This window comes from Molossus molossus, unplaced genomic scaffold (genome assembly GCF_014108415.1).
Source record: "Molossus molossus isolate mMolMol1 unplaced genomic scaffold, mMolMol1.p scaffold_m16_p_19, whole genome shotgun sequence".
NCBI classification, from domain to species: Eukaryota; Metazoa; Chordata; class Mammalia; order Chiroptera; family Molossidae; genus Molossus; species Molossus molossus.
This window is the reverse complement of record NW_023425354.1, coordinates 9,823,528-9,842,257: the sequence shown is the minus strand read 5'-3', so window position 1 is coordinate 9,842,257 and position 18,730 is coordinate 9,823,528.

Genomic DNA, 18,730 nt, shown 5'->3' with positions numbered 1-18,730 from the left:
CGGTGTGTCTCTCTCACACTGATGTTTCTCTCTTTCTCTTTCCCCCTCTCTCCCTCCCGCTCTACCTGAAGATAAATGCAAAAATGTCCTCGGGTGAGGATAAAAAGAAAAAAAACTTGCTCAGCATTGGGGAAAAAGTTGTTCATGACACATACTGATGTTTTGTGAATTTATCTCCCTCTTTGTTATGTGCACAACTACAAAGAGATTGACCAGAGACAGGAAGGGAGGGAGAGGGAGAGACCAGAGAGGAAATCGATAACGAGTTTAGATTTGAGTTTTACCGGCACTAATGTATTCTACCCTGTGAGCTGGACCAGGAGTCAACGGCAGGTGAGATCCCACTTTCAATACCCGTAAAGAGGAAGGTTGTTACACCATTTCAGGGTTCAAGTATACAGCACCCGTCAATAGAGAGGCTGACCTTTTCCAGGTTCCTAGAAGGGGCACTCTGATTAGGTCAGCTTGGGCCACCTGCGGGTTTCTAGGGCAATCATCCATGACCTGGGGTGACGTCATGGCGTTCAGATGGCTTCCTGAGGTCCACGACTCTGACTAAGGGGCACAAGGACAAGGTCATAGGTGCTGGACCTACGCTCTGACAAGTACCCACCACACATTCTTAGGAGGTGATGGGAAGGTCAGTGTGTGATAAAACCCCAGCACCATGTCTGAGGGCGAAACAAAACACGTGTTTCCTTTCCTGAACCACAACCCCGTGTCCCGAATAACCCGAGTGAACCCAGTTCCGGTTACTCTGGGCTCTGCCGACCTGTCTGCGCCGGGCACGGGATAAGATGAGACGTGTCTCTAAGCACCCGAAGGCACTGCTTCCTGGGGAGCGGTGAGCCGGCATGAGGGTCTCTCCGTTTTCACTCTGTTGCACGAAACGCTCCGTCTTGACCTCCCCAGGCGCACGTTAGCGAATGACCTCAGGTTATTGCGTTCTTCCCCACCGCAGTCCTTTCGAAGAGCAGACTTCAGAATTCTCATTTTGCAAACGTGCTCGCTGGAGGTCAGGGAGGTTACGTGACTGCTTCAAGGTGATGGGAGGTACGGGTGCAGTTTACCCTAAGTCATCTGATTCCTAGCTTACTGTCATGTTTATCAGACAAGTCCTTTTAGGAATCTCACCCTCTCCTAAATAGCTGGAGCTATTTATTTCAGCAGACCTTGGTGTCTGATGGAGGCTTGGAAAGGTTGATTCACTCCATAATCACCGCCAGGCCCAGGCTGGGCGGGCGCTCTGCCCAGGGAGCTCACAGAGCCGCGGGACAGCTATAATGTTGAATGAAGAATTATGAGGTTGTCTAATTACTTTTATCCTAAGTCCTATGTGGAAAATGCACAGAAAGTTTTGAATTGGGCCAGAGAGAAAGGGAACTTAAAACGCTCCCTGCCTTTGACCAAGTTTCTAATTTGTGTTGTTGCCATTACAAACACTTCTGAAGTCATGAGTTAGTATCAGTGGGATTGCACTCGTATCTGCAGTGTAGGAGCGGTTTGACTTATTGCTAATAGTGGATATTATCGATGTTTGTTAAATATTTGCTGTAATGGTTTTTACCTCTTTAGAGTTTAATGAGGTTCAGCATATTTTCATGTTTGCTCATATGTGTGGTTTTTTTTTTTTTCCGTTTGTTTTTTGTTTTTTTTTGTCTTTCCTGGAGTCTGTTCTTACACTTTACCTGGTTTCATTTGTTTGTTTTCTGTTAGGATGTTTGACCATTTCTAATTGATTTGTAGTAATTCAATATTCCGGATATTATTATTGTTATTATTATTTTTGCTATTTTTAAAAATTCTCACCCAAGGATATTTTTTTATTTATCTTCAGATAGAGTAGGAGGGAGGGAAGGAGGGAGGGAGAAAGAGAGAGACAGAGACAGAGACAGAGAAATGTAAAAAATGTGAAAAAGACACATTGACTGGTTGCCTCCTACACACCCCCTACTGGGGATCCGGCCCTGACCTGGAATCGAACTGGGACCTCTCAGTCCATGGGATGACGCTCAATCCACTGAGCCACACTGGCCAGCAGGATTTTATTTATTTATTTATTTTTAATCCTCTCCTGAGGATATTTTCCCCTTTATCTTCAGATAGGGAGGGAGGGAGGGAGAGAGAGAGAGAGAGAGAGACACTGATGTGAGAAAGACACATTGATTGGTTGCCTCCCACACAACCCCAACCAGGGCCAAGGATCAAACCACAACCGAGGTACGTGCCCTTGACCGGAATAGAACTCGAGACTGGTTCGCAGGCCGACACTAACCGCCGAGCAAAACCAGCCAGCGCTGGATATTATTTTTTTAATCTGTTATATTTACTGAAAACATTTTCTTTCAGGCTGTTCTAGTTTGTCTTTAACTTTGTTGGTGGTGTCTTTTGTAGTCCAGGTTTTCCTTTTCTGTCTTGTCACATTTGTCAGATCTTGTCATTGAAACCTTCTCAGTTTTTTATTTTTATTTTTTTATCCTCACCCGAGGACATTTTTCCATTTTTTATTCAGATAGAGTGGGAAGGAGAGAGAGGAAGAGAGAGAAACATCTATGTGAAAGGGACACATCGAGTGGCTGCCACCCACACGACCCAACCAGGGCTGGGGACAAACTGCAGCCAAGGTACATTCCCTTAACGGGAACCGAACCCGGGTCTCTGTGGACCGCAGGCTGACGCTCTAATCGCTGAGCCAAACTGGCCAGGGCAAACCTTCTCAGTTTTATGCCTTGTTTAGGAAGGCTTTCTTCACCTTAAAACTATGAAAGTTTTTCTGTTTTTTTTTTTTAATGCTTTTGTAGTTTTGTGGTTTATCTTTAGATACTCTATCCATTTGGAATTAGTTTTATATGTGGCACGAGAGAGGGATCGAACTCCCTTTTCAACATGGGAAGCCTCAACACAGTGATTAAATATTGTTTCTTTTCCCCTCCACTCTGAAAGTGCTACCTCATATACCATATGCCCACATAGTCATGCCTCTGTTTTGGGGCTGAAAATCATTCATTCTTATCTATAACTGTCACCAAATCAGCATTACTGATAGAGTGTGGGTTCCCGAGATAAAAATCAAATTTCTTGCAGGAAACAGTCCCTTCAAACTCTGATGACCCCTTTACCCCTCACACCATCCACATTTAAGGCTGATTTTCTGTCTTCCACCGCATGTGACTCTGTGTTACTCCTGAGCCATTTTACTGTGTGAATAGATTGGATTTTTCCAACATGGGGTGGCAAGTCTGGTAGCATTTCTCTTGCATCTTCCCCAACACAGTTAGGTGCAGACTGAGCACTGAATTTAGGCATTTTAATAGACGATGCCTTTGGGTTATTGTTTTGTCCTTGTTCTCGTTTGCTTTCAGGAGACATCACCATGTCTTGAGCTTGTAGGCATGGGAAGAACTAACTCACCACAGGTCATCAGAATCACATACCAGGTCCCAGGTCCCACCCCTCAAGGTTCTGACATGTTGGTTCGAGGTTCAGCCTTAGCATCTGCACTTTTGAGAAACTAGGCCTTGGCCCTCCCTGCAGGCTGGTCTCTGATTTGTCAGTAAGAGGATAATGGAGCCACCGGAGCTGTGAGAACTGAACATCCGGCAGCAAATGATTCCTCAGGGCTGCTGTTCTAGTTCCATAATGAGATGCTGCAAGTAAACTCTCGAGTCCCCCAACTCCAAAGACCACTTCGACATTCACTTCAGTGAAAGAAGCTGGAGGTAACAAAATGAACCAGCAAAGCTGAAAAAAAAGGAAAAAGAAAGAAAGAAAAAAAGAGAGAAAAGAAGATCCAAAGCACTAGCTTGCAAACAACCCTGTTGACGGCCTTACGTTTCAGAATCAGTGGGATCGCTCCTTACACCCCCGCACTTCTCTCTCTTCTAAAGACATCACCAGAAGAAAGACTTCGGTGCTCACGTCAGGCAGTTGCCATGGAAGCTGACCTGGAATGAACCGTTGCTTCTTTCCACCATCTCTTCTGGAAATTATCGAGAGAGAGATGCCAGAGAGCAGAAGTTGAGAGAACGCCAGGGGTTTGTTTATTCCGATCGGGTTCCTTAGAGATGCAAATTCATCAGGGACCGATGAACATGACGATATCTAACCTGCCATCTCTACATCAAGGCCGAATCAAGTCTTGCTTAGAAAGAGAGAGAGAAATGGTACTTTGTTTGTCAAGACAAGATATTTCCAAAACTTTTATTTCTTTTTTTTTTTTATCCTCACCCGAGGACATTTTTCCATTTTTTGTTCAGGTAGAGTGGGAGGGAGAGAGAGGAACAGAGAGAGAGAGAGAAACATCGATGTGAAAGGGACACATCGAGTGGTTGCCACCCGCACAACCGACCAGGGCCGGGGACAAACTGCAACCGAGGTACACGCCCCTAGCGGGAACCGAACCCCGGTCTCTCAGGACCGCAGGCCGACGCTCTAACCGCTGAACCAAACCGGCCAGGGCCAAAACTTTTATTTCTTATAACTCAAGCACAGACTGAACAAAGTAGTTCCCTGGTAAAGGATTCTGTCTCTCATTGCCAGTGTAGATGCATGAAGACTCCTGTCTCAGTACAGATGATACACAAATGCACACACATCGGTGTGTGGCTGTTGTCTTCCTGGTGGAGAGACGGCTGTTGTACCTAAAACCACATTCCTCGTTTAGGCAGGATGATGGTGGAAGGGCGAAAGGGTAGAAAGTCAAGCCGGTTGAGTCTGTCCTTAAAAAGAGCTCTCCTGAAATCCCTGCCGGCAGGGTGGCTGGGGCTAAGGAGCACCGCAATCGGCAGCCCTACCTCCGAGAAAACTAAGACTGTTGGTGCGTGAAAGGGGAGAATGAATAGTGACTGACGGATACGGGCATGCCTCGTTTTATCACACTGCTGCGCTTTGCAAATACTGCATTATTTATTTTTAAAATATCTTTTTTAAAAAATATGTTTTTATTGATTTCAGAGAGAGGAAGGGAGAGAGAGATGGAGATAGAAACATCTATGAGAAACATTGATTGGTCACCTCCTGCACGCCCCCTACTGGGGATCGAGCCCCAAACCTGGGCATGTGCTCTGACTGGGAACAGAACCAGCGACTTCCTGGTGCACAGGACAATGCTCAACCACTGAGCTACACTGGCTGGGCAATATTGCATTTTGTTACAAGGTGACGATTTGTGGCAATCCTGTGTTGAGCAAGTCTATCAGCGCAAAAAGATGACAGTGCCCTGAACACTCAGATGATGGTTAGCATTATTTAGCAATAAAGTATTTTTAAATTAAGGTATGTACATTGTTTTTTTATGTATAATGCAATTGTACACTTAATAGACTACACTATAGGGAAAGCACAACTTTTATATGCCCTGAAAACCAAATTGTGTGACTTGCTTTATTGCAATATTCACTTTATGGCGACATTCGCTTTATTGCGGTGGTCTGGAACCGTACCGCAATATCTCCGAGGTATCTGTAGTTAGGCAGCAATGCCTGTCTTGGTGCACCTCCAGAATTTCCCCCAAAGCTATGTACTTTCCTCCTTCCCCAGCCCCAACATCTGCATCGTACCATAGTCCACTCTCGCTGGGATCCCCTTCTACTGGTCCCCCTGCACAACGGATGGTTATCTCTTTAAAAAGTATGTAGCCTTATGTTGCTTGGCCACTTACAACCTTTAATGACTACCTGTTTGAGTTAGAATGAAATCCACACCTTTTTCTATGACCTAAAAGGCCCACACAGTTGGGTAACCCCCACTGAATTTTGCCTTTTCTTCCTCCTGGCTTCTAACAGTCCAGGCCCATTGGCCTCCCTGTAGTTAACTCAAGCAGCATCTTCCCAGTACCAGGGACTCTATACTTGTTTTTACTTCTGCTTGGTCTCTCTCTCTCTCTCTCTCAAGTTTCTGTCCCACCCAGAGCACTCTGGTGTGTCCAGTTAGCGAGGCTTCTGTCTCTCCTTCCGCAGTCAAACGCTAAGCTGTGCTGTGCTGTGGAAGTCCTTTGAGTTAAAGGCAGGGAGATCGTCCTAAGTGATCCGCTAGGTAATGCCTGATCCAACCAGCGGGCAGGGCTTAGGAGCAGAGCTGAGGCTTCCGTGAAAAGGACTCCCGCCTACGGACAGCAGCCTCCGTCCACGCCCAGGGTGGCAGCCTGCCCTTCCTGACTGGCGCCGAGCCGGGCCACACTGTGGAAGTCCAGTGACCCTCCTACTGTGTGTCTGCTACTGGTCCTGCTTCTCCAGGGAACTGACTCGCAGCCCCTCTCCCACCCACCTGTCGCTCTGCCACACAGCGCCAGCGATTTCCTCAGAAGCGTGGAGTCCTATCTAAAATTAGAAAATAAGGCATAAAGAGATTAATAAAGTCTTATTCACTGCCCCAAATTTGGAACGATTCTTACTCCCCACATTAAAAACACAACTTCTTGTATAACTAATTTGTAAACTGGTGCGCGGAGTGCCTCGTAAGCTGCATGTAAATGATTAGTAAACGTCGACGCCTCTTTTTGTTGGTACAACAAAATATTCCGTGTTGTTGTCGTCATTATTCCAAAACCAATCGGTTGGTTGGGGGTATTGGAAATGTTGTGAATGATTGTGGCCATTGTTATGCTATTGTTTTAACTTTTACAATTATTGAACATTTTAAATGTTTATATATTATGTGACAGTAGTATCTACGTTTTTATTATTTGCTGGTGCTGAGCCTGATACAAAAAAAAAAAAAAATCAATCACTTTGGAATAAGCTAGACGTGGTAAAATGCTCAGAAGGTTGTGCTAACCAGTAGTCGTCATTTAGAAGACTGCTCTCTGCAAAACATTAGAGCTCATGCCGAGAAAGAAGCAAGTCAGAGTCCCAGCGCTTTGCAGGGGGCACAGCTTAGGGTCTCGATAATGGGGGAAGTGAAAAAAAAATGGGTGGCTATGCTTTTGGAAGAGCAAAATTGCTCACAGCGTTCTGTGTTTGGAGAACATAGCTGCCAAACTTCCTGTATGTTGCTACAGGATAACTGGTCCTAAGATACAGGAATGGAAGAAACACGTTCCTGGCATAAAGTGGACCCCCCTCTCCTGGGAAGGTCCACCTGAGGCGGGGAGGACTGGAGGCTGGAAAGCTGGGCATCCTGGTAGAACAGTTTGGTGTGAGCACAGAGGCGAGGGGACCGAGGCTGGAGAGGATTTAGGAGCATCCATGGAGGGTCTCCAGTCCCAGGCGGAGCACTGACTGATGCTTAGTTTGGGAGGCAGTAGGGGGACCACTGAAAGTTTTTTGAGCAACACGGTGATGCTATCCCTGAGACTGTAGGTGCTCTTCCAAGTTCAGTATTAAGTAAATGACCGCTCAGCCGTCCTGTAGGAAGTCACCAGCACCTCTACGGGACAGAAGCATCCCGGTCCTGAGATCCCGCGGAGGTAAGCTCGTGAAGACCCCCTTCTGCCAAGATAAAGTGTGTCACCCTCTCCCCCATCCCTGCTTGCACAGAACTAGCAGTGACAGGTACTTGCTCTCGATTCCTGGAATCCCAGAATTCTGGGCGGTCAGGAGGAGCTGCCCTGAAACACATTTGATCCATATCAATGACGACTTCTTTCTTTTCTCCCCCCTCATCAGGGTTTGTTGCTGGCAGAATCACACAGCCGTTTCCTGAATCAGAGACCCATTTTTGAGAGGATTTTTGTTATGGGTAGCATAGGGGTAATAGCTTCTGTAAAACGTCTGTTCTATAATTAGAAAACATCTGTTCTATAATTAGAAAACAAAGAATTCTTTGCCCCAGTGGTGCATAATTACTTTTGGGTATCAGAGGAAAAGTTTTAGGGTCGTCATCAAAATTCAGTGAGGATTGTTTGCGGCTGAATTTTTCTCTCTCTTTCTAAAGCAGCGAGGAGACTGTGAGATCTGTGTGTATTAGCATTTTACAGGCTGTCAGAGGATAAAGCAACACTCCCAAATCTGTGGGGCTTGTTAATACAAACGACCCCAGTGAATCGAATCACGTCAGTTCAAAGGAATTGTATTATGAACGGAAGTGACGGCCTATGGGAGTTTGGGGACTCTCCAGGCAAGTCCATAAACAGCTATAATTCCAGGGCATCCTTCATCCCCTTAAGTTGAAGGTCTGCACTGGGGGAAAATGACTATTATGGATGTCCCGGGCTGGCTCCGATTTGCTCTTTGTGGCCATGTACTGTGGGCTATAGGCTTGGTAGGATTCCCTGCGTCCGAAGATCCCTCCCTGGACCTGGTGTAACAAGTTTAAGGACGTTTGCTCCTCTTTGCTTTTCCGAACTCCTTGTCTTGGGCAGCCCGCTCGTCGGTCTTCCTCATTGCTCTGTCCTGCACCTCAGCAACTCTTTCCCAGGCGACCTAGCCTTCCCTTTCGGCCACCATCTACTGCTTGTTAACTTGCAGTCCGTGTGTTAGTCCAGATCAGTCTCTGAGCTCCAGATCCATGGAGCCAACAGCTGAATGCCTCCTCTTGGACGCTGCCGTCATTTCCCGGGTTTCTGTAATGAATTCCTACGGGCTGGGTGGCTGGAAGCAGCAGACATTGCTAGATAACACAGGGGTATTAGAATTATTCTTATTGGTGAAGATAATAGCTGTTTATTTAGCACAGTGACTAGAAATGAGCTGTCGTTGGAGAAAGGAAGGAATTCAGCTTTTGTGTTTGGGAGACACCCCCTAGCTTGCACGACCAGGTACGAAGGGCCTATAAGGGATAGCCCGGTACTCTCAGAGCACGGGGCTGGGTCAGCGAACCATCTCGTGTTCATATCCGGTTGCTTGAATCCAGCTGAGAGGGGCTGAATCCTGCTTCTGGAACGTTGCTCTGTTTGTCTGGACAAAGCCTTTCCAACAAAGGTGGTGTTCATAGCTCTCCAAAGACAGAGAACTGGGACTTCATTGGAATCTACAGACCCAACTGCATGACCTGCTTGTATCTGCTTGCCAATACATGTTTGTCGAATAAATGTTCATGTCATAGGAAGGATTTAGTCTGAGATTTTCTTCCCTGATAATCTTCCAGGAAGGTTATGAGACAATAACTAAACCTCCCACCGCACCCCTATCCCCAACTTTTTTTTTTTTAGCGGTTGCCATTATCAACAGAAAGAACGTACAAGGTGTGTGTGACCCTTAGGCCGGTTCACAACATAAGTACACGTAGAAATAAGAGCTTGGTTCATTCGTCAATTTATACGTTGAAATATTAGACTCCAGATGCACAAATACAAAGGCCTTGATCTGGACAATTTCTATTTGTTGTGCTGAAGGAAGACTTCTTCTAAGCCTCAGGAAATACCTAGTGGGAGGGGGAAGAAGAGAAACCCAAAGACCAGGTTCCAAGGGGGCACGGGCCCAGATGCCCACTCTGCGGAGACAGCTGTGCGGAGCCTGGCGGGACCCAGTGGCCACGGGAAGAGACGCTGGTGAAGAAAAACACATCCCATTGCAATTATCTTTGCCCATAGGATTTGGGCCTATTTCCTTCTCTTAAATCAAGCCCAGACCAGGCCCAAATGCCAGTGAGTTCATAACAGCAGTGACCTACCAATTAGTAGGACGGTGGAATTAAGGACAGACCCATCTGGCCTAAGGAAGCAGTAGTTAAGGTTCAAGCCCTGCCTGTCATTGTCTCCCCTTGAGCATTTCCTTTGGTTTGCGACACGAGGTCAGCATCTAGGGGACCAAAAGGCAAGCAGCAAAGCACTCCCAGGAGGAGATTTTGTTTGGGGGTGAACATCGGCTCAACTAGCCAAACATTTCTGTGTATTTCAGCCTCTGGACAGGATAGTGGTGAGGGTGGGAGGTGGATTAAAGAGGGAAGCTCATGCCCGCCACTCACGCTCGCTACTTTCTTAGGTAAATGTTACTGAACCGATGGCACCTTGACTTCCCTGACTCCAAGGCAAACGCTTCTACCCCGACTCAGTCTACCACATACTGATCTGTGACCCCATCTGAGGAAGAAGAGGGGCAGGGCAGAGAAGGGGAGGTCGGGGAGCTCCAGAGGCTTTTCTTCCTCTGGTCTAAGCTCCACAAGTTAGATCTCTGCTTCAGACCCCGCCCCTCCCCCACGGTTAACCTTCTAGTGAAAGTGAGTTTGGGGTGGAAGGGTCAACCACAGTGAACGGGGTCTTTGTACCCCACTTGCTGGGATAACCCGGGACTAGGTGTGCACTGCAGTGAAGGAGGTAGGTGAAAGGGGCGCAGTGAACACTGAACTATGCCCCCAGGGCCCCTCCTTCAGGACAGTGCTCGTTCCTACAGAGGTTGCCGGTGGCTCACAGTCAGGCTCCTCCCCTCTGCTGAAGGCCGCCGCCCTTCTCAAGAGCACAAGCCCTCCTGGGCAGCCCACGTCCAGACTGGCTGATGCAGGACAACAAAGACTCAGCCTCCTTGATGGGCTCTCTCCACTGCAGAGCTCCCTGGGGATGCACTGAGGCCTCACCATCACCTCTGTCTTCTCTCTCCTCCCCATCCCACTTCTCTCCTTTACAAGATGCTCCTGAGAGCACGTTCCACTGAACTGTCTGCACCCTGGTCTCCATCTCGAGTCTGTTTCCTAGGGAACCCGTCCAGGACAGGCGGTTAATACCCATACGCACACACGCCCATCCATACACATAGCTTGGGGAGAATCCTTCCTATGACAGCCTAGCCCCTGGCAACCATTCTGCTTTGTGCGTCTCTGATTTTTACTACTCTGGGGACCTCAAAGCAGTGGAATCGTACCATACTTGTTCTCTTATAACTAGCTTATTGCACTTCGCATAGTTTCCCCAAGGTTCATCCATGTTAACGTTTATGCCAGAATTTACGTCCTTTTTAACTCTGAATGATGTTCCCTGGTGTTGACATACTACATTTTCTCATTGGTTCATCTGCCAATGGACACTGGGTGACTTCTCCATTTCAGCTATTGTTGAGAATGCTGCTATGAATAGATCTAAATATCTCTTTAGGACAATGCTTTCAATTCTTTGGGGTATATACCCAGAAGTGGAATTGCTCGATCATATGGTAATTCTATCTTTTTTTTTTTTTGAGGACCTGCCATACTAATTTCCACAGTGGCTGCACCATTTTCACAAAAGTTGGAGCTTCTCTACGTCCTTGCCAACATTTGTGTTTTTAATTATAGCCACCTGATGGGTGTGCGATAAGGAGAGCAATTCCACTTTATTTTTTCTCTTCTAAAAATGTTCTTATTGATTATTTAGAGAGAGAGAGAGAGAGAGAGAGAGAGAGAGAGAGAGAGAGAGAGGAACATCCATGTGAGAGAGAAACATGCATCAGCTGTAGCCTGCACGCCCCCTGTTAGGCATCAAGCTGACAACCCGGGCATGTGCCCTGACCGGGAATCAAACCAGGACCTCTCAGTCCATGGGACGACGCTCGATCCACCGAGCCACTCGGGCTGGATGAGCAACTTCATTTTAAAGCAACTTTGTTCTCTACTGGATAACCTTGTGCTGATATTTTCACCCATGTGACTATGAATAAGGGTATTTCTCCAGTCTGCCTGTTAGTGTTCAATTATGATATTGTTGTTATGTGAAGAATGGGCAGGTAGATCCAAGCAGAAAGACACAGGTGCCAAGGCCACGAGAAAATGGAAAAGACCCAAGCAGAGTGCTTCCCCGGGGGGAGAGGGGAGTTCAGTGCAAGTGGGGACAGGGCCCAGCTGAGCTGGTGGATGCCAGACTGGTCAAATTACATCTCTTGGACCAAGATCCTCATTAAGGGCCTGCACCTCAGAGACATTGTGGCCTACCAAGGTGCATCATTATGGAAGGCCGGGCATGATGATAGTAATTGAAATGAAGTTAAGAGAACAGTCTAAATTAGAGCAGGCGCTCATGTTTCCACATCTCTCCAGGTGTCTCTGCAGGGTGAGGCTCACTGGAGGACTCAGCGGCAAAATAACCTTTTGAACGTTCAAACCACCTGGTGAGCGAGGTCTGGGAACATGGAGCTCATCCCATGGTTTTAAGAGTTCTATTGTTTTCTTCCATTTCATTACAGAACAGTCTTCAGCAGCAGTGTGGCCCACCCCCATGACTCAGTCATGTCCTGTTAGGAATTTTCATCAAATGCTACCTTGCCCTACCGGCATGGCCATTGCTAAATAGCCACGTGGCTTTCTGTTAGAGAGAGTTTCAGCGTGACCCTCTGGAGGAATCCCGGGTGGAGGGTGGGGCACCTTGTCCTGCACCTGTCCCTCGCTGTGCTCCTGAAACCTTTCGCACACCCTGTGCCCAGCAGAGTGACAGTAAGATCGCTGCTTGGGAGAAAGGGAGGAGGGAGGCCGCACTCTCTTGCTATACTTTGTAACACCCAGCAGAGGAAATGCACAGCATAGGTGTGGGAGTCTGGCAGACTAGTGGTAAAAAATAAACATGGTTTCCTGTTTGCCTCTTATTTTCATTCCTAAGTGGTGAGGAGTTGTTGGTACTTCCTGTCAGGACTACATTTTATGCAGACAAGGGAGGTGTCATTTGGGGACCAAAAAATACTGGTACTTGCAACCTTCCAAAAATTCTCACCTCTCATTCATCAGTATCTTTTCAGGTATCACATTTCGTACTATCTAACACCAGTTTAATGTGGTCTTGTGACTTCTAATAATTCCATGTGTATATATTAGCTTCTCCAGTGAGAGCGCAGTCTCCTGAGTGGAGAGAGAACATTTAATACTTAAAATTTCATAAGACTGTAGAACAAAAAGCCAGGTACCCAACAGGTGTGCACTATATTCCCGTTAAAACAGAGTAAGTCCTGGGAAACGATTTTCCCAGCCTGGCCGGGGAAGGCCCCCAGCAAAGCCCACCTCCGCTGCCCCGCAAGCCTGCTGCCACGTGGCTGTTTCAGACGGCGGGTCACAGGGGGCAGGACTCCCTCAGTCACACAACAGATGGGTGCTGCCTACGGAGAGCCTGCCAACCGCAGGGGAGTCTGCGGACGTTCCTTTTGAGTTCTTGGAGCTTCCAAACATCCCACTTGCCCTTGGTCACATGCACACTCACCTCTAAGGCACCCTGTGCTCTTGCTAACATCTTCAGTCACAGCCGTCATATTCGTGCAAAACCCCAGCTGATCTTCCAAAGCCGGGCTGCCATGTATGTCTTTTCTCCATCATCCACTTCTTTGCCAGACTTTTAATGAGTAGCCATTAAGTACCAGGCATTGGACTGGGCACGGGGGAATAGAGTGGTGAATAATATATAATTACTGCTCTTTAGGCGAGCAGAGCCCTCAAGACAGCAGACAACCACAGTTCATTGTGATAAACACTGTAACTGTAACTAAAGAAAGGGCACTAATTCTGCCTGCGTTGGGGGCGGCGTCGCAGAGAAGGTGCTGTCCAGTTGATTCCTGCAGGCACGTACGAGTGCCCCAGGAGGTGAGGGGAGGAAGGACAGTCGTGGCAGAGGGAATGGTATATGCAGAGAAACGTGTGTAAGGATCCAGGGGAGTCCATGGCGCAGAGCAGGTGGTGTGAGAGGGAGCACGGCTGTGAGGCTGCGGAACTTGGAGGAGGTGCCTGGGAGAAGCAGCAGATGAGGCTGGGACAGGGTGAGCAGGGCCCTGTGTGACAGGTGAAAGGTCATGGCTCTTATTTTATAGGGGCAACGGGGAGCCGTCCGCAGTGTGGAGAGACATAATCATGTCTGTGTTTCAGGAAAATCTTCCCGACGGGGAGAATGGTCACGGGGCTATTGTAAATGTGGAGAAGAGATGGTGAAGGTTAAAGCTAAGAGAGCGGAGTGGGGATGGAGAGGAGGGATGCAGTTCATGTGAAAGATGCTTAAAGGTAGGAGCAATGGGTAGGGCGTGCACACACACACGCACACGCGCACACACACACACAGGAGGAAGGAGAGAGATGTGACGGCGGATCCCAAGATGTCTAGTCCCAGCAGCGTGGAGGATGGCAGCTTTGCTGAGTGAGACGGAGTGTGGCAGGGAGTCAGGACTTCGGAGAGAAGGTGATGTTGTGGGTCTGGGACATGCTGAACTTAGAGACCCCCAGGCGAGTCCAGAACTCAGGGGAGAGGGATACAGAGACAAATGGTGTTGTCTCCGGGCTCTAGAACATCTTGACTCCCAGCCAACAACTTCAGAGGGAAACGGGAAGCTTCATCTTCTTGAGCCGTCAGTGGTCCGTCTGCTGGGTTGTGGTGATGGGCTGAGACGCAGGACATTCTGGGAGCAGGAATCAGCACGGCACCGAGCTCTGGAAGACCACTGTAAACACTTCTGGGCTCTGCAGATTTAGCTATTCCTCAGATTTTCCAGTTAAGCAGATCACGCTGGGAAATGCTTCCAAACCGGGTGCAGAGTCACTCGGCTCCCTGAGACTTGTTCTCGCCGTCGCTGCTTCTGCAGGAAGGACACTGGGGCCTGAGACTCAACCCGAGTCTTCCCTTTCCTGGCAGTGCAGAAAAAAATTTGGAAAAGAAAACAAAAAAACAAAGCTTACTGTCCACACAGCAGCCCACAGCGATTATGGCAATTGCTCAATTACATGGTTCTTCATAAAATGCAGATTATAGGGTTCTTTAGCTGGAGGCTCTGTGCCTTGACCAGATAAAACTAAATGAGAAAACGGAACATGCAAACATGGGGCATCTTGTGAGTGGATAGTCAGCAAGAAACAAGAAGGAAATGAAACAAAACAAAGGTGGAAGTTTGATTTTTCTGTTTGGTTCTGCTTCTTGAGGAGATGGATAGTCTGAGACCCAGGTGTGCTTATGGAAAGAACAAGCTTTGTTTGCAAATACCTGATAGTAACGACACGTGTGCAGGCTGTTGGCCATTTCCCCGTGTGCCCAGCTCTGGTGGTTTGTCCGCTAGGTCTGCACGTTGGAACTTGGAGTTCAGTGTCGTGGAGAGATGATGGTATGTAGGTCTCGGTCCAGCCCAGAGGAATGACCCAACTCTAGCAAAGACACCGCCGTCTGCCCAATGGCTCAAGCCAGAAACCTAGAAGCTGTTTTGGGGACCTTTTGCTCCCACGGCTGTGACGTCCCCTCAAACACAAGTGTTACTGGGGTGTCCCAGTGCGTGTCTCTGACCCAGTGCCATCTTTCCCTCCCTTTTGCCTTCACCATGGGCCAGACCATCCTGTCCCTGGCCTGGACCAGGACATTAGTCCCCAAACTACAGTCTCTTGTCTCTGATGCTCTTTCCATATGACAACTAGGGTCATGCTTTAAATAAACGAAATGGAATGACTCTTCCTTGCTTGGAGCCCCTCAGGGGCTTCCCACTGCCCTGGGGGTGACATCTGAAGTCTTTGCCACCCTCCCAGCATCACGGGCTGCTGCCTTTTACCCTCCCCTGACACCTCTCTTCCCCCTTCACTGTCTCCCACTCCAGCCACCTGGACCCCCTTTTCGTTTCTCGAAAGTGCGGTTCAGTCTTGGGAAAAGGTGAGGAAAAAGCAGGTACAGCGACCAGCTAGCTGCAGGCATTGTGTCCCAGCCACTTTCCGGCATCCTCGTGTCGTGAAGGAGGCTCGCCACGGCCTCCTGGCTCGCACGGGAGGGACCGCGGGGCGTGGGCAGGAGGTCAGCAGCCAGGCGAAGCGCGGAGTCCAGTGCAGAGGCAGAGGGACAGCGCTGACTGTCACCCCGCCGTGGGGCAGGCGCCTAATGCTGGAGGAAATGCCCACAGTCCCCGCGCTATTTCCCCGGTGAAGGCGGGCTGGTCTCGCCATTGAGGGAGCCCGGCCAAAAGCTCTGGCAGTGTTGTGGACCTTGACGGTGAAGGGGAGGAGCGGGGAAAGGCTGGGAGCGCGGGGAGTTGTGTACTGAGTCAGGTGCTCCCGTTCCTGCCTCTGCGCAGGCAGCAGCAGGGACTCGGGAGAAACTCCATCTACCAAGGCCCCAGACAGACACACCTAGGAATCAGGTACCTGAGCTAGGAGCACAGGATGTGAAGATCAAGGCTTGAGTCCCGGACCTCAGCTCCCTTCCGAGTCTGCAGTGTGGCTGCCACCAGGCCTGGTGTGGGGAGGGCAGCTTCCCCCATGAGACCCGCCCGGGACCGCCTTGGACTTGCACAGAGTCAAGCCTGAAAAATCACACATAAGCTTTTCGCCAGCAGCTGGACTCTCGATGTCCCCTGAGCACCTTCCCCAGGGTCCCACGGTCACAAATGAACCAGCTCTGAGCCCCTAACGGCCCCAGGAGCCCTCAGCTCGCTGCCTCCAGGCCCCCACCGGTGCCCTACAACACCTGCCCAGCCCAGCATCTCCCGAACAGGTTTCTGGCTGCTGAACCCGCCACCCGCCTCAGCCCCCAGTAGGTTGATGTTCTCACTTTGACAAATTAGCTCTAGAAGGCCGCAGCCAAAATGGAAAGACATCATCTACGAGCAGTGACAAATGAATCCATCAGTACTGGTCGCACACGCATGGGTGATTTTATCACGAGAGCTAAGAAAGGAGCACGGGACGAAGCCACGGGGGGAGGGGTGGGTCGCAGTGGTTCTGAACAGGGTGGACAGAACTACCACTCGCTGGGGCTGCTGTGCACCGGGCAAGCCTGGGAAAGCCAGTGAAATGCCTGCGGAGACGGTGCACGTCTGTGGCGGCATTGCTATCACCCTTTGAAATGTCAGTTTCCTCATCTGTAGTAACAGTGGATTATTAGAGTGGAACTATAGTGTGGACTACAGGAGGTAAATCCACAAAAGCTGTTAACACAGGGCCTGGGACAAAGTACTCACTCAGGTGTGCTGGCTGGTGCAATTGTTATTGCTTCTCATCTATGGGTGCTGCCCGGCTCACGTCCTGGGGTAGGAGCAAAGCTTTGTCTATGCAGAGGTTGCTCTGTGTATTAATGGATTCCTGCAAAGGTGTATGTCGATCGGACATCCTGTGAGTTATATCTAAAGTGCCTCCTCAATGCCTGGGCATGTGGTCTAATTGGGGGAGAGCTCCCCCTTGCCCCGTAACTGTCAGGGGCTTTATCTCTGCTTGGGTCTGGGTGGGAGGCTACACCTTGTTTGCAAGAAAGCGCACCCAGGGGGCACGGATGGGTACCCTCACTGGCACCCCTACAGAGCTGGCCCTTCTGTATGAACGCCTGCCCCCCAGAGTAGAAGCAGGTGGGAAGGAGCGGCTCATGGCTACAATAAAAGGAGAGAAAGGCAGAAGCTTATGCACAGACTTCCAGGTGATGCCCAAGATACACAGGGTGGTTTCTTCAGCCAGATGTCTCGTCCGCCCGTGAGCAGGTAGAGCAGTGAGGTCGCAGGCAGCCACTACCACCGGTCCCTCTCGGAAGGTAGATGGACATTGCTGTGGACTCTAGACTCCAGGAAAAACATTTTAAGACCAGAGACCAGTGAGGTAGACTCCCTTGGCCCGAAATGGGAACGAGGGATGTGGTTAAGTCAGAGAAGCCAGCTTTATCTGGAAAGCCCCAGAGGGCTTTGCGGGCCCTCGAGTCTCTGCTGCTACTGCTCATCTCTGCTGATGTAGCACAAAAGCAGCCGAGAAAACAGGAAACAAATGGGCGTGCCTGTGTTCCAATAAAACTTTATTGACACAAATGGGAGGACCAGATTTGGCCTAAGGGCCACAGTATCTGGATTCCTGGCTTAAGAGAAAGGGGAAACAGTAACGTAAAATTCTGCCTGGGTAATTGTGAATGATGTTAGCAAGATGGAAGGCAAGTAGGCAGTTGAATTCCTCCACGTAGCTGCAAGGGAGCCGTTGACCCCAGACTGAAGGGGGGCCGATGCCAGAAAGGGGGGGCTGTGTTTGTCTGCTGCAGATCACGTTGCTCAGAAGTCGACGCAATGGTGTTAGAAAACGTCAGGCGCCCCATGAGGTTGTGGAAAGGCTCAGTACTAAAACTGAAGGGATATGTTCTGTGTCTGTTTCGGGGGTTAGGAATCTTCAGAGGTTCAAACGAGGACAGACTACCTGCCTGAGGACGGTGCTGTAATGCAACCGATGCCGTGGCTCTGGCAGCCGTGGTCACGTGGGAGGGGACCCGCAAGTGTACCCGGCGACCCTCTGGGACATGTTGGGCAGTGGTGTCAAGAAACAGCCCAACCCAAACTATGAAAAAGAAAAAATAAACAAACAAACAACAACAACAAAAAAGTATCAAGGCCCCAAATCAATAGGAGCAAGAGACTGAAAGCAACCCAGGCGCCCACACCAGTTGTTTCTAAGTGGTGTGACCTGGGGAATAGTTTTCTTGCTTGTACTTTTGAATAGATTTTAGTATAAGCATATATTACTTTTAAAAATCAAAGGAAATGAAAGGTATTGAGGTAGAGGCGGCTTCTTAGAGGACCAATCTTAGAATTGATGCTTAGAAATGATAAGAAGACAGGTTTTCACTCGCTGTGGTCTGAGCTGCAAACCAGTGAAAGTCCCACCGTGGCAGATATTAATTACTTTCCCGTCAGCCATTGCCTTACTTCTCTTTCCTGTTGGTAGAACTTACCCCCAAGAGTCACCTCCCCAGCTTCCCTTGGAGTTATGGCGTGGGCAAGCCACACCATCCTGGCCAAGGAGAATTTCTGGGAAATCTTCTGAGTGGTTCTTGGGAGAGGTTCTCCACCATCTGTGTGTGTGTGTGTGTGTGTAGCATGAGGAGAAACTTCAGCCTTCTAGTGTTTGACGTGCACATCAAAATGTGAGAATATGGTGTTTGGTGCAGTGGCAACCATTTTGTAACCATGGGGAGCTAATCTTGAGGTTA